General features: G+C 41.6%; 1 protein-coding gene across 2 annotated transcripts in view; it reads right to left on the bottom strand.

The window, feature by feature from the left end:
* Nucleotides 1-3,475, bottom strand: part of LOC131684849 (uncharacterized) — a 732,442-nt gene extending 728,967 nt beyond the window's left edge. For both annotated transcript variants that reach the window (XM_058968063.1, XM_058968064.1), the window contains exon 1: nt 2,553-3,475. The gene's annotated coding sequence lies outside the window, so the exon portion shown is untranslated. The remainder of the gene's footprint in view (nt 1-2,552) is intronic.
* Between the last annotated feature and the right edge of the window lie 12,795 nt (nt 3,476-16,270).

Here is a 16,270-nt window from a genome sequence, read left to right on the forward strand (position 1 = left end):
ATTTGGATTTCTCGTGCAATGGAAAGTATAAAAGCTTGCGTGTTTTCAGAAAATTCGTCTAAAATGTGTTGTTCTACAACTCCATCGAAGACAGTCAAGCTCTATCTCGAACCGTTGAAAAGTTCAATTTTAAATATTGCTAAAGTTAGAACCACCCTAGCTTCTGTTTAAACAAAAAAGAAGGGCCTTGTAAAGTACAACGACTTTACCAAACATATTGTAAGGCTAAGTCATTTAATTTTAGAAAAAGTTAAAATACCTGCTAAATTTACATTCCAAGCAACAGCCATGCAAGCTCTCATGAATCTGAAATCGATGTGAGCTGACCAATTTAGTTTTGAATTAAGAATGACCCCAATGTACTTAATTTGATCTGCGACAAAAATTCCAGAGTCAAAGAACTGCAACAGATGAGCTTCGGTTGTAATCCTCCGTTGCATGAGAAGCATTATTAATGTTTTATTTGGATTAATTGATAGTTCAACATGAAACCATTGCTCAACTACAGATAAGGCTTACCGCATCAAATCGAAAAATGTGTTAATGCAAATACTGGTGATCATTATATGATAACCATCGGCTGAACCATATGTTGGAAAGCCAAGCTCATTAAGTTTCCTCAAAAAACCATCGGCGACAAGGTTCCATAGAATTGGTGACAGCACACCACCTTGAGGGTATCCGCAGACACCCAATTTCCTTATCTCTACTTGTCTTAACGATGATCACAGATGTCGGTTGCTAAGCATTGTGTGCATCCAGTTCGTGACATATGAACGTACTCCATGACCTCGTGCTACTTCCAAAATGGAGTCGAAAGAGGCGTTGTCAAAAGCACATTCAACATCTAGAAAAATCCTAATTTTGATTGCTTTCGCGAAGTTTTTTTTCGAATATTGTAGACAACATTGTACAACAGGGTGCTAGTAAACTTTTTTCGCTGATATGCATGTTACATTTTATGCAGCGAGGCATGCCCAAGCTAAAGGTCCGAATGTAGTGGTCGATTATGCGTTCCACTGATTTGAGAACGAAGGACGTCAGATTTATTGGTCTAAAGCTCTTTACCTCCTCATAGATAATGCCGCCTTTATAGGCATGAATTTTACAATTATTTTTTTTAATTATCTAGTGCTAATTTGGGTACTAGTTTAGATACATCGTCTAACTAGATATGCAGTTGGTGCTGGTTACTGTCGAGGAGAAACCGAAACACTAAAAAATGAAAATAAACCATACTTTAATTTTTTTTTCTCGTCATTCTAATGGAATGTATCCTGTACTATAAAATTTATTGAAAACAAATCCAAACCAAATTTACATTACATTAGAAGATATTGTAAAAAATCGACGAATTGCACGAAGCCCTACTCCCACCAAATTTCGGACAACTCCCCTGAAACCAGTGAAAGATGTTTTAATTATCATGCCGAAACATGTATTGTCGTGCCTAATCGTTCGATTTTTTGGTTCAGCAAGCTATTTGTAGCTGTGGATTCGAAAATAGATCTTGAATACTTCCATCACCGGATTACTGGTCACCAAAGGTTCGACTGCCATTCTGTGAACTCGCTGGGACTATCTTTATTTGAAAAATGTTAGCATCAAGTCTCGAGTAAAATTGGATAACCCGGGAAAAACGAGTTTATTTTAGTAGTGCATTACTGAAATGGACCTAATCTCAAATTGCGCTGTTATTTTATTATTTTCTCAACTTAATTTCAAACCAAGTCGCAATTAGGTTAATGATCGAAGATTTTATCAGTTTTTACCAGGAAGATTTTAGCTTCTATAACACATTGAGAAATTAGAACAAAATATGACAAGTAAGGAGACTTTTTTACGAATTCTGATCTGCAATGTTGTTCTCGAAATTGTGCTCGTCACCACTCAGTGTGTGTAACCGTCCCTGTTTTGCATATGCGCATTTTGAGCAGGATATGTAAGTAAATAATGCCAAATGGCAAATTGATTTTCCCAGCCCGTCGCTATCTTGGAAATTTCCGAATCGCAACAGTTTGTTGATTACGATTGAAATCGGAGAATGGTATCAGTCTAGACGTTTAATTTGCATATGAAACCTCGTCTGTACCACCGACGTTAATGTAAGATATTTTCCATTACTCCCTCCCCCCTGGCCCCGAAAACATCACTCGTGTAGAGTTGAGTTGAAAAGCTTTGTTGCCGTCCTCCTGCAATGGTTTGTATTCAAAGACTGCAAAGAGGAGAATTATTCATAATTTTGCTGAATCTCGCTGGCATCGCGAGAGCGATGGCTTTGCACAGTTCAAGGTTTTCACAGTTCATCTGAGTAATTTATGTAAGTTTTGAAAAACTTATTTTCATCGTTGGAATTAGTTGATCGATTAAAATGTTAATCCTTGAATGCATGAATTTCATCTTTCTTTGGTACTCATTTTGCTGGATGGATGCGATCTCTTGTTGAGGCTTTATATCATAAAATTCGGTATGTTTCCATATGGCAACAGTATGCATTTAAGGGTTAAACAAATAACTATCAATGTAGATCTAAATTCGGATAGCAAATTCACCTTTTTGATACGTTGTATTCTTCTAGTAGCGATGTTCTGACTGCAAATGGACGAGACTTACACACATACCCTTCCCTTTCGTGTAAGTGTTGATAATAGTTGATATTTTTTACACAATCCACTATATTTTTCTCTAATGCTTAAACACTCCTTTCACTTTGGATATTATTTTAAAACATATTCCCCCACTGCACTATTATTCTTCTTAATAACTTTCACCGTCACTAGTAAATTTTTCCACAACTTTATCAAACAGGTTTCAAATATTTCACTGTGCCGCGCGCACTTACTGTAGCACTAAGTTGACCTCCGGATTCCAGTAATTTTTCACCGCAGCACACGACGAGCGCAGGAAAACACGGCAGAAGCACACTCTTTTCCCACCTGAACCGGTGTCTTTTTCATCTCTTAATTCTCGTTATTTACGCTTCGGATTGCTTTTCCAGCAGGTCGTTTATTATAGCACTTACATACATAAAACCGATGCGGATTCCACTCATCACACTCAAACGCGCAGAACCCGTCCGGAGGGCAAGCCGTCCACGGAGTCGGCGAACGATTGGAATCCGAAAAAAAAATCTTCTATCTGCAAGCTAAGATGGACTCGATCACCAATCACAGCATCATCCTTGGTATGCCCGTGGCTGGTGTGGGTGTGTAGAAAGAGACAGATTTTAAACTGTTGTTTGCTTGTAATCACGGATTTTTCTTCCAAGAACCACCCTAATTTCGCTGTATTCCTTGCGATTTAAATATTTACATGTATCGTTTTTTTCTCCACCCTCGCATTCAACAACGAGTCTAATTTTTCCTCACTTTTATTTTTGCTCAAAGGTCCACCTTTCCCTTCTGGAATGTTTTTTTTTTCTATTACAACATGAGAAAAACACAACGCGACCACTCGTCGACGAACCGCAAGTGAACGTTTCTGAAATCAAACTGAACCAGTGGAAAAGGTTATGGCTGCTCGTGATGGGCAGGCAGGCTTTGATCCTTTTCTCAGCTGATGTGGATGATGGAAGGAAAACACACTCCCAGCTGAGCGTGCCGTTATCGGCCACAGAGAGGAAAGCGCTCTCTGTGAGAAAGAAAACACACAGGCGAGAACCGGTCTCGCGCGCGAGAAGAGACCGGTCGCATTTTCAGGCGCACATATGTGACCTACCACCACCCATTCTACTCGAAAAAAACTGCTCGAATTTTCACCGATTTCGAATGAATGATTTTCCATTGCAACGGTACCTCCCGTCGTGTCATCGAAGTTCGTTTATTTATCTAAATTTTTCCCTTTCCCTACTCACGTAGCTCTAAATAAACCGAGCGCTTCCCTCCCAGCGCACCGTAGGGTTGCGTTTGATCATTTTTTCCCGCTGTGCAGCTGACAGATTGTTAGTAAATATATCCAAACCTACTTAGTAACGCCTGTTCGCACTCCCACCACTGGCAGGATTATCCGACACTGACAAACTCCCGTCGGAACCGGCGTTGGCTAGTCCCTCCCTGCTGCCGATTAGCGCCAACATAGTGGAAGGATAGCAGTTTTGAGTTCTAACTAGTTCCATTGCAAAAGTAGCGCAAAATTAGGACACGAAATCCCGCTGTTAGAGTGCGTTCACGTGCCGAAGCGATTAGAAAATGTGGTCCCGTCCCGGTGGCACAACGCAATCAATGCGGCGGTTGGGGTAGTGGTCAGCATGGCCCGACTGACCGATGGAGTTTTGTTTATAAACACTGCTGCCGGCTGATAAAGTGGAGCAGTGCGTTTTTTTTATCGCGTTCCGCGAGTTGGAAAATATTAGCACTACCTCCCCTTGCGGTTCGTGGTTAACGTTGGAAACGGTACCGGGGTAAACCGCGCTGGAGTGAATTATTGTATACAATAAAGCTGACCTACCTACCGGAGCTGGAAGGATACTGTGCGGATTGGAATGAATGGAATTTGAATAAATTGATTTGAACGTTTAGGATGCTCATTTGGAGGAAATTCAGCACAGGAATGGCAGAATTGAATATTCATAAGCGACGGTTCCGCAGCATGTTGATTGAATTTAGCCGAGTTCATTACGACTCATAATGGAATTCAAATTTTTAAACGACATTTTGTAGGCGTTTGTTTAAACTTGTGGGTTGTTCGCATTTCAGACGTCTTTAGTATGGTTAAATATTATGTCGCGACTCGTTTCGCTGCGTTTGTTAAGGGGTTACACCACCGTAGAACACGAAAAAATGTACCTTTTTGTTGTCGCAATAAAGAGGTGAATCGTGATGGTTTGTAATGCCAGTTATGAACATATTTTTCATGATAAATTGTTGCAAGATGGCGGCTGTGCAGCATTTTCCCGATGGCGCGGTTTTTGGAAAGGGCCAACAGCCGGAAATCTATCTTCCGTGATACTTAACCTAAAGCTTAAAATTAAAAGCTTTTTGATTCCTCATAACAATAGCAAGCGACGTATGTAAGAGTTTTTCGATATGTTGATTCTTTTTTCGAAATGGCGTCCTCTATAGTTTGTTACCGTTTTGGGACGCGGCTGCTCTCAGCCCCCGAGGATGATGTTAACCAGCTCCGGAAGGGAACTGGTTCAAAGCCCCAACGCCTGGTATACGCGTTCCGGGGTGGGCACGCAAGGCCTCTTTTGGTCCTCGGGTCCCAGGGTCGTCTTATGTTGTGGGGGAATTTCGGATCTGGGTTCAGGGAGCAAACCTGCAACGTGTGTAACAATACAATGTATATAATTTACTCACTCTTACAAAATTTTATCCTCTTCTAATTTCATCGAACCCTTTCCTGCTGCTTCTTCGGTCGGCGTGGTAGTGGTAGGTGGTCGGAAAGTAGCGGGGAAACGATGGATTCTCAGCGTTGTCTTCTCGGGATTTCGTTCTCGGCTTCGACGTTCAGGTGATGGAGATCTTAATCTGGCCCACGGGCCACGCGGTCGTCCTTGATAATTAGCGGGCGGAATGAAGGACTGCACTCGGCAGCACGGACCCGCGACGACAGCCTGTCGGATGACTCCTTTACGGTTAGCCGTACTGGATAAACCAGTCAGGGCGAAACAGGCACTTGCCGATCCTTTGCTCTTAACTGGCGTTATTAACACCGTGATCGGGGCTTTCCAAACCGGTCAGACCGTCCAAAACTTTATCACTTTCAATTAATAGCGGAATGCGATGTGTTCACTCCCACGGTCAGAACCCAAGAGACTTTCTCGCCCATCGCCAACACATCACCAACCTATCTTTGTTCCACTTTCCATCTTTTCCGCTTCCTTTTCATTTTCCACCTTCTTTTTACCAACTCCGACAACCAAATTCTCCTACATTTTCCTACACCCCACAGCCAAAGAAACTCGCCCAATAGGGTTCTAAAATATCCTGTCTATCACCTATTCTCTGCTTTTCCACTCACTTCTTATCGTTTCATTTATTGGTTTTTCCCCAAACACAGACACTCATTATATTTGCATTTGTAACTTAAACGGTTACAATCCGCCCGCGGTTGGTGAAAAAAGGACGTTTCCTTAAATGAAACTCCTTTTTTATAAACTTTACTAATACCTTGCGATCTAGCTGTTGTATCCACGCACCATCGCTTTTGTATCATATCACACACTTAACGCTCTACAAAAACAGAAAACTTCCTTCAGAATCATTACCACGAGTACCACTACCTCTTTCAACGAAAATCTCATGCATTATACAAAAAGAAAACACTTAAATCTACTATATTTTTTTAAACACCTACTCCAGTTGCCTAAAACGATCGCGCGCGACAGATCATTAGCAATCGATCAAGCTGACGTGCACCGACGAGAGACGCGTGTCCAACTAATCTACCTAATCAAAATTATTTTATTTTGCTTTCCCTCAAACCGGCATGTCTCGATTCCCGATCAACAGAGGAAGTCCCGTACGATCAGTCATACACTGAAAAAATATACTCCGTTGCATTCTGTGATCCCTAGTGAAACTGCTCGAATATTGAGATGAGTTGGGTCGACCCTATAATTTCCCTACTCTTCGGGTTCCGAGTAAATTATTATTCGGATATCAATCATATTTCGCGAAGCAATCGTTATCAGTCGGAACGTCTTCCAACCTTAGTATAAGGATACCACTCGATTAGTGTGGATCACGATTGACGCGTTTACCGTGAGATACATTTGATGGCTCTTATACTCAATTATAGGTAAAGTAGTACCTGATATTGGTCTCGAAGGCCCCAAAGCAGAACCGAGCCCTAACACTCCGCGGAAAGTGTTTAAGATGAGTCTGAAAGCGGGGATCAGAATAGACGGTAAGTACCACATTCCTATTGATCTAATATGAGCGGTGGTCATGAGTCCATTGTCACCACGTTTCTTTGTTCCCCATACGTCGTCGCTGCAGAGACCGGGAACGATAAAGTGCAATGGGCCGATGCCCTTCTAAAATTAAATACATTTATGTTTTTTTTTAGGAACTTTATGCGGGTTTCAATAGATTGGCCGGCCAAACCCCAATGTTACGGCCCGATGAGTCTGCCAATTCATACGAGGACGATCCATGTCGAGCTACTACGGTGCAAGGTAAATATTGTGCACCCAATTTTGCATTGTAATGTTCATTCGCATTGGATTGCTTGGTATTGCGTTTATATACTTTGATTCCAACTTCGAATTGCTTCGCCGCCTTACGATGACGTAAGTTGTAATTGCGGGTGGATGTTTCATGCGCCTTGGCGAGATGTTTAGTCACAAGATCGAAAATTTTCGGGGTGTTTTCTTTAATCCGGGCCATACGTGCCTCTAAAGACTGCTCGTCGTCGTTTTGGAATTGATCATGGTCGGTTCCTTTTAATATTGCTTCCTCCCCTCTTGTTACATAGAATGGACTAAAGCCTGTAGACGCGTGGACTGTCGAATTGAGTACCAACTCGATCTCTGACAATCGGGTGTCCCAAGACCGTTGATCTTCCCTAGCATAGGAACGCAGAGCAGTATTGATCGAGCGATTTACGCGTTCCACTGGATTCGCTTGGGAGTGGTATCTGGACGTAAGCCAGTGTTTCACTCCGAATTGATTCAGTAAAGCGCCGAATTCTTTCGATAAAAATGTGCTTGCGTTATCGGTTAAGAGGATCGATGGTATAGAGTTGCGGTAAAACCAATGGTCCCGTAAAACCGTTTTCAGGGTAACTACCGATATGCTCGGGAAGGCATGCAGTTGGGTCCATTTGCTAAATAAATCCATTATCACTAGGATATATTGTTTTCCAGATCGAGTTCTGGGCAAAGGACCGATATAATCCAGTGCTATAATCTGCCACGGGTGGCTGGAAATACGCATATCTCCCATTAATGGAACCGTGGGTACACTCGAAGGCTTTATTTCCTTGCAGACGTTGCACTTTTGTACATGTGTACGGATATCGCTGGTCATTTTGGGCCAGAAATATTGTTGTCGGATTTTAGCTGTAGTTTTGTCAATGCCAATATGCATACAGTGATCATGAGCCGAAGTAATAATTAATTTTCTTGATTCTGGGCTTGGTATTATTTTCCAATCAAATCTAGGGTCAGAAATCTCGTTGGAAAATACGAATTTCATCAATTGATCATTCTGAATACGGAAGTCAGGATAATTTTCGGGACAGTCCGAAACCTTTTGTTTCAGATTATTGAACCAATCTGAGTCAGATTTTGCCGAGATCGCGGCCACACTTCGGGAGAGGGCGTCTGGCACCACGTTATCCCTGCCACGACGATGCTGAATGGTTAAGTCGTACTGTTGGAGAGTTAAGCTCCAACGGCTTAATCTAGATGACGTTTTCCACTTTGTGCGCATTATAAAAGTCAGTGCCGATGAATCCGTTACCAGGGTGAAGTGACTACCTTCAACAATCCCACGGAAGTGTTCAATCGACAGTAGAGCGGCCAGTCCCTCTTTCTCGGTGGCATGGTAGTTTCGCTCCGGTGTGGTCAACTTTTTCGAAAAGTATTCGATTACATATTCACGGTTATCGACGTTTTGTGTTAGGACACCCGCAATAGCATGATCGCTAGCGTCCGTATGAATGAGAAATTCAAAGTCGAAATCGGGGCTTCTTAGGATGGGTGCGGTTATGAGCTTTTCTTTTATATTTTGAAATGCCTCTTCTGCTGCCGGAGTCCATTTCAGGTTTTTTATGTTAGTTTTTAAAAGTTCTGAAAGGGGGGCAGTGATACGACTAAAATCGGCTATAAATCGTCGATAATAGTTAGCCATACCCATGAATCGTCGTAGCTTTGTTACGGTAGTTGGGCGCTCATACTCAACAACAGGTCTTATCTTTTCGGGATTTGTCTGCAAACCCTGAGAAGACAGGATATATCCTAAGAAGGGAATTTCTGGTCGACAAAAATGGGATTTTTCAAGCTTAATAGATAAATTAGCTTCTCGTAAGCGTCTCGCTACTTCTTGGAGTAGTCGAATGTGCTCTTCAAACGTCTCTGTGACTATGACGATATCGTCTAAGTACACAAAGACGTTTGGCTCCAAGACACTCTGTCCCAAAACTCGGTTCATCAACCTCGCAAGGGTAGCGGGGCTGTTTATAAGCCCGAAAGGGAGACGAGTGAATTGATACATTCCTTTCCCTTGAACACTGAACGCACAGTATTTACGCGAAGCCCGGGACAAGGGAATTTGAAGGAAAGCTTCAGTGAGATCAATTGTACTCAAATACCGCGCCCGAGGTAGTCGACCCAGTATGCGTCCGGGGTGGGGAAGAGGATAACCATCACGGCTCGTTCGCTCGTTGAGTTTGCGGGCGTCAAGGCACAGTCGTATATCCCCGGATGTTTTCCGAATAGGAACGATGTTCAGCGACCAGTCGGAATTGGATTCTTCTATTATCCCTCGCGCTAGCAAACGATCGACTTCGGCAAAGAGGCCCTCTTGTATTTTTGGGGCAATAGGGTAGGGATATTGGCGTACAGGTTTTTCAGACTTGTGTTGAAACATTATATTGATTTCATGTTCAATAAGGGGAGTGGTGTCCAATTTGTCTGGAGTCGCCACTTTAAAAGACTTTTTAACCTGCTCTAGCATTTGCTTTTGCGTGTCTGTCAAAACAACCGGACCATCAAACTGTTCAGTTGAAGCTGATCTACTCGTAGCTAACGAACACGTGGCTACTGTAGGACGGATTCCAAAAGTCCGCCAGAAGTCTATTCCACAGATGAAATCATTCGTCAGTTCAGGAACAACCAACGTGGGTATGACTCGTGTTCGTCCTTCGAACGAATATGGAACGGATACTTCCCCAGCAATTGTTAATGAGTCCCCGCTGGCCGTCACGAGTTCGAGTGGTTCATTCAAGGGTCTTAGTCTTACGCCACGCAGTGTCTTAAATACCTTAGAGTTGAACATCGTACGATGACTTCCACTATCCAGCAGTGCACAAATAGAGATGTCAAAAAGCTTTAATTGTATGTGCGGACGGTCGTCGGTGCCGTCAGGCGAAGTCAACGTAATTTTATTAACTTGTCTTGGTGAGCATTCATTATCGTTTTCGTGGGCGTTTGGACAGTAATGGTTCGGGAGTTCTGAAAGCAGACTTTGAAAAGAATTATGGAGGGGCGTATCTTGAGGATCCAACGACTTTAGGATTCCCTTTGAGAGTTTTTTTTACAATAGGGGCACGATTTGAACTCGACTCCTGGAAAAGCGCACACCTTACAATAAAATCTTCTCGGCAAAGGACACTCGCCTACATTATGGTCCTCTAGGCAATTGAAACATTCGCCGTTGATAGGAGGTTTATAATTACTCACCAATTTAGCAAATGCATCTGTTCTATTAGGTCCACTTTTTGCGGGCTCATTTGATTTAATCTTAGATGTCCCCGGGGTTGGCTCTTTCTGATCTATGTTTCGAGGTCTATCCTCAAACTTTTGCTTGGTGTATTTACTCTGCTCATTTGGTTTCATGTTTGGTTTTTGTTGGTTTCTATTGTGAAATGTTCTGGAGTACTGTTCATTGTTACCCTTGGGGTTATAGTGGGTGGCAATGACGCAGGATTCCTTTTTCTGGGTACCGAATACTCTGGCGAAAGCAGATGAGTCGGCTGCGTCTAGGTCGTTTCCTAGTGACACTAGTCCCGTCAGTGTAGTGATTTGTTTTCCCACGAGTAACTTTCTGTAGTCGTATCTCAAGTTCATTTTCAAAACTTCGAGCTTGTCAATATCAGCCATTGGCTGTGACATGCTTCTAAATAACTTCTCCATCTGTAGATAATACTGCTGAAATGTCTCGTTACGCTGTTGGCGATTTTGATATATTTTAACACGCAAAACCGCATCTAAGTCAGGGTGACGAAAGGCCGAACGAAGTTGGACAACCAGATCCATCCAATTCGCTAGACGGTGTTGGCTTCTCATAGCCGTATACCAGTTCAAAGCTGGCCCATCGAAAAGATGAATTGCCGAATCGAACAGGTCAGCCTCGGAAACATGCTCAGAGATTGCTAGCTGAGTCACGTTGTCCAGAAACTCATTCATTCCTAGTCCCTGATCATCAGCTTTATATTTTTGAATTTTCCATTGCGAAACGGGAACCACTTTACGAGCTTGAGTTTCAAAGCGGTGTGGATTAATTGGTGGAATTTCCAGAGGTCGAAAGTCGTATGGAACGAATTGTGAAATTTGAGTAGTGGGAGGGTTTGCGAACGAAGCGGCCGAGTTTGCCAACGGGTTAAACAATATCCGATCTGGTTCGGCCCATGGGGTATATTGCGCAGAGGGCCTGCCCATGAGAACATCGTGCCGTGTCGCGGGTGGTTTAGGAAGGCCATAATTAGATGAAAACTGTGTGCTTTCTAGTGGAGGGATTTTTGGAGGAAGGTTATAGGGCTGATTAATAACATATTCGCTGCTACATTTTGGTTTAAGTGGGGGAAATGATATGCTCTGACTCACAGCGGTAGTTACTATACAGGTTGAACTGAGAGAAGGACGCGGTACGCCGTCGATAAAATCTACTCTGTTACTCGAGCGATTTTTCCCATGACCAGCGGATGCTGACAATGGAGTGTCGTGCAAAATGTCTGAAATTTCGTTATCTTTTAGTAGCGGTGATGTGGAACGAGATACTGGACGTAAATCCGCTTTCAAGTCCTTCAACTCGCTAGATAAGTTTTTGAATAAGTCCCCGATTTCTCTCATGGCAGAGGTGAAATCTTCCTTAGTAACGTATTTTGGTTTTATATGTTTTGGGATTGCCCCAAGTTTAGCGGGTAAAGTTTTATTTCTCGGTGCAGTGGCAGCTGATTGTGAATCGTCACTGCTAGAGGACTGATCTCCGTCCGCAAAAAGACCGTGCGCATCCCAAAAATATTCGGAAAACAGTTGGAGAACTTTTGTATATTCTTCTTTACTTCTTGCCTGCACATCTTCACTACTATGATTTTTAATCAGGACCATTCGATGTCCCAAATGGAGCAATCTTGCTTTGCAACGATGGCTGTTATTGTCTTGAGAGGATAGAATTTGGACGATTTCGTTGTAAATTGTCCTGCAAGCTTCGAGATCCAGCTCTGGATCTATATCGTAGTGGATAAGGAACTCATGACCTGCTTTTTCTTCTCGTAGGATCTGACTCAACCGACGCCGACGTTTGCACCGCGATTGATCGTCGGGGATTACTATATCGCGAAGGAGCAGCTCATAGTCGAGCTCGCCCGGAGCAAGATGATCGACGCGCATGGTACGGTATAACGAATAAAGATCTGGTCCGGAAAATCTCGGCATTTTGATTAATAACTATAAGCCACAACCGAGTAAGTTAACACAAGTGAATAAATGTCTGAATGGTGGTGGGCGTGATGCGGGTTGATCTAACTAAGAACGTCGTACTATCCGAAACCCCAGTAGTCTTGTGTTCTTTTTTGCACTTGAATCACCTCAATCTACTCTGTTAGAAACATACGAATGGTACTCGATCCAAATTTCTTAAAGAATCTTTCTGTTTTTTTCCCTTGAAGGCTAACTAACGCGATCGCGAGCTTAATGGCTGTGGATTCACCAGCTATATCAGGGGAATTATTCTAACTTACACCAACCACGTGGAAAAAACTAATTGAATTTGAGCGGAAAATGCAATATTCGCGAAAACTCCCCCACAACTGGAAAGAAGAAATATTCTACGAATATTTCTTCTTCTCCTAGGAAACGTAATCAAATTTTAGTTGGGCGCCAAATGTTACCGTTTTGGGACGCGGCTGCTCTCAGCCCCCGAGGATGATGTTAACCAGCTCCGGAAGGGAACTGGTTCAAAGCCCCAACGCCTGGTATACGCGTTCCGGGGTGGGCACGCAAGGCCTCTTTTGGTCCTCGGGTCCCAGGGTCGTCTTATGTTGTGGGGGAATTTCGGATCTGGGTTCAGGGAGCAAACCTGCAACGTGTGTAACAATACAATGTATATAATTTACTCACTCTTACAAAATTTTATCCTCTTCTAATTTCTTCGAACCCTTTCCTGCTGCTTCTTCGGTCGGCGTGGTAGTGGTAGGTGGTCGGAAAGTAGCGGGGAAACGATGGATTCTCAGCGTTGTCTTCTCGGGATTTCGTTCTCGGCTTCGACGTTCAGGTGATGGAGATCTTAATCTGGCCCACGGGCCACGCGGTCGTCCTTGATAATTAGCGGGCGGAATGAAGGACTGCACTCGGCAGCACGGACCCGCGACGACAGCCTGTCGGATGACTCCTTTACGGTTAGCCGTACTGGATAAACCAGTCAGGGCGAAACAGGCACTTGCCGATCCTTTGCTCTTAACTGGCGTTATTAACACCGTGATCGGGGCTTTCCAAACCGGTCAGACCGTCCAAAACTTTATCACTTTCAATTAATAGCGGAATGCGATGTGTTCACTCCCACGGTCAGAACCCAAGAGACTTTCTCGCCCATCGCCAACACATCACCAACCTATCTTTGTTCCACTTTCCATCTTTTCCGCTTCCTTTTCATTTTCCACCTTCTTTTTACCAACTCCGACAACCAAATTCTCCTACATTTTCCTACACCCCACAGCCAAAGAAACTCGCCCAATAGGGTTCTAAAATATCCTGTCTATCACCTATTCTCTGCTTTTCCACTCACTTCTTATCGTTTCATTTATTGGTTTTTCCCCAAACACAGACACTCATTATATTTGCATTTGTAACTTAAACGGTTACAAGTTAAAAAAAACTCTGAAAACGACATAAAAACTGACATTAAATGTAAACAATTAATCATATAAATCATTCCAAAAATTAAATTTTACATATGTCGTTGGAGAAATCAATTTTTAATATCCTGCAAAAATTTATGATCGGTCTAAAATCATTTATTCGAGTTACATTCCGGTCAGCAAAAACGAGAAAAACGCACTTTAAGTTTTCGGTACAGTTGGGGTATACATACGAAGCGTTGCGACAGAATTGAAAATATGAACGTTTATCTGTCATTTTCCATTTTGTTCCATTTTTGGTGCATCATTTTTAAGACCCTGAAGCACGTTTTGGATCAATAAATAATGTTTGAATTTTTTTAAAAACTCTGCAGGGATGTAACCCCTTAATAAATATCATTACTGGGTTGAACTAGATTTTTTGTTTCTAAAATAATACATTCGATGTGATCAGTTCAAATTCAGGCACTCAGTTCAAAGGCTATCTGATGTATACTAGATAAAAACATTTTCTTGGTGATGGCTGTGTAAATTTGCAGACACTGCACTGCTGCATGACAGCTCATTTTATATTTTATCGATTGGAATTTGATTTGTTCAATCGTCATAAAAAATACAAGAAAGATTTTCATACAAATTTCGACATAGTAGTCCCGTTGATCTGTTATTTTTTTGGTTTGATTTTATAGATTCTGCCTTCTACTAGTGTCAGAAAATATTCTAACCCTTTGTGCGGGATTGAGAATCGAACCCACGAGAACTGCGTACAAAACAGTCTACTTACCAACTACGCTATACTCGTCCCCCTTCAATTTATTTGCTTTGAATAAAGTATAACTAGTATATTATCATCGCTCGAATTTTTGTTTGCTGTTGTTTGTGGTTAGTGATAACAAAAATCTGGTTTCGGTCTGGTGTTGTATTTTCTTACCTCTAGAGTAGATTACATATTGTAGAGGGAACTAGGTCAATTCGGACCTAGTAAAAGTTTATAGGCTATAAAAATGAACCGCATCAACCGATTTGCAACCCATTTTAGTTTTTCCAGAAACCCTGATCAATTGCACGTATTTTTACTGATACTGATAATCAAACAAAGAAAATTTTACAGCTACCTTATAGCTAGGAATACATTTAGATAAGAGGGAACAATAGGGCATTGCAAAAAATTTTTTCAATTCTCAAAGCCCCCCCCCCCTCTCATATTGTGACAAATGTCAAAGTAAGCTCAGATGCCAAATTTCACATCATTTGGACAATTTTAGACCCCCGCCCACTTCGCTTGAAATTTTTTGAAATTGTAACTATGGGAAAATATGGAGGAAAAATACAATAAATGCTATAACTTTTGAAGTAGCAATCAGAAAATTACAGTTCATACCTCTTTTAAAAGGAAATAATCTTAGTATTTGAATGGCGATATTCTTGTTCCTAGGAAAATACGAGAAAGTGGGGTACTGGGTCACTTTGGACCCAAAACCCCATATTTTTAATGATTTTTCTGCTCCGTGATGCAAATCATACATATTTTGTAGTTTTTCTAATGTGAAAAAATCTCAAAAATCGATCGGAGCTTTTTTGACCTTTGTCCGAATACGAGAAGTTGGGGTTAAGTGGCCTTTTTTGCATCACGGAGTAGAAAAATCATTAAAAATAGGGGATTTTGGGGCCAAAATGACCCAGTACCCCACTATTTCCTTTCAAAAGAGATATAAATTGTAATTTTCTGATTGCTACTTCAAAAGTTATAGCATTTAATGATTTTTTCTTCCATATTTTCCCATAGTATCAATTTCAAAAAATTTCAAGCGAAGTGGGCGGGGGTCAAAAATTGTCCAAATGATGTGAAATTTGGCATGTGAGCTTACTTTGATATTTGTCACAATATGAAAGGGGGGCGCCTTCGAGAATTCAAAAAAAAAATTTTTTTGCGATGCCCTAGGGAACAATATAATTTTCCCTAGTAACAACCGAGGTTTTATGGCACTCTTGAAGCCCTTCTTAAAACTTAGAATGCACTTGTAGTGTGCTATAAAACTAGAAATGCTACTTGGGTTATTTATATTAAAGGGGTCAAATAAGAGAGATATTTTTATGAGTAGTAATATGAATGAAATTTTTGAGCAGGAAGAATATTACAGCAACTAATTAAATTAAACTAAGTGGACAACGCCATCTTAAAACTAGGAATACCGTTACATATACTACATATAGTGATTAAATTTTATTAAAACTAGGAGTGTTGAGATTGATCCCTCTAAAAGTGAGACATCTTCTGAGAGCTATTCATTGAAACGCATTCTTCAAAAATAATCATCAAAGCGTTAAAAAAATTATTGTTCTAGACCCCCCGATAGAACATTTCAAATTTAGTCTCAGATGAAAGAGGAGTATCTAAGCTTTCGATTAGAGAGTACTTCAGTGATACTGATTTTTTTATATAAATATTGCTCTACCACAGACCCAGTGAAAGCTTTTTAATGAGTAGTAGTACAGTTGGGTTTCACGACAGTATTGAGTTTCTGCA

The sequence above is a fragment of the Topomyia yanbarensis genome, chromosome 2, assembly GCF_030247195.1.
Source record: "Topomyia yanbarensis strain Yona2022 chromosome 2, ASM3024719v1, whole genome shotgun sequence".
Classification (NCBI taxonomy): domain Eukaryota; kingdom Metazoa; phylum Arthropoda; class Insecta; order Diptera; family Culicidae; genus Topomyia; species Topomyia yanbarensis.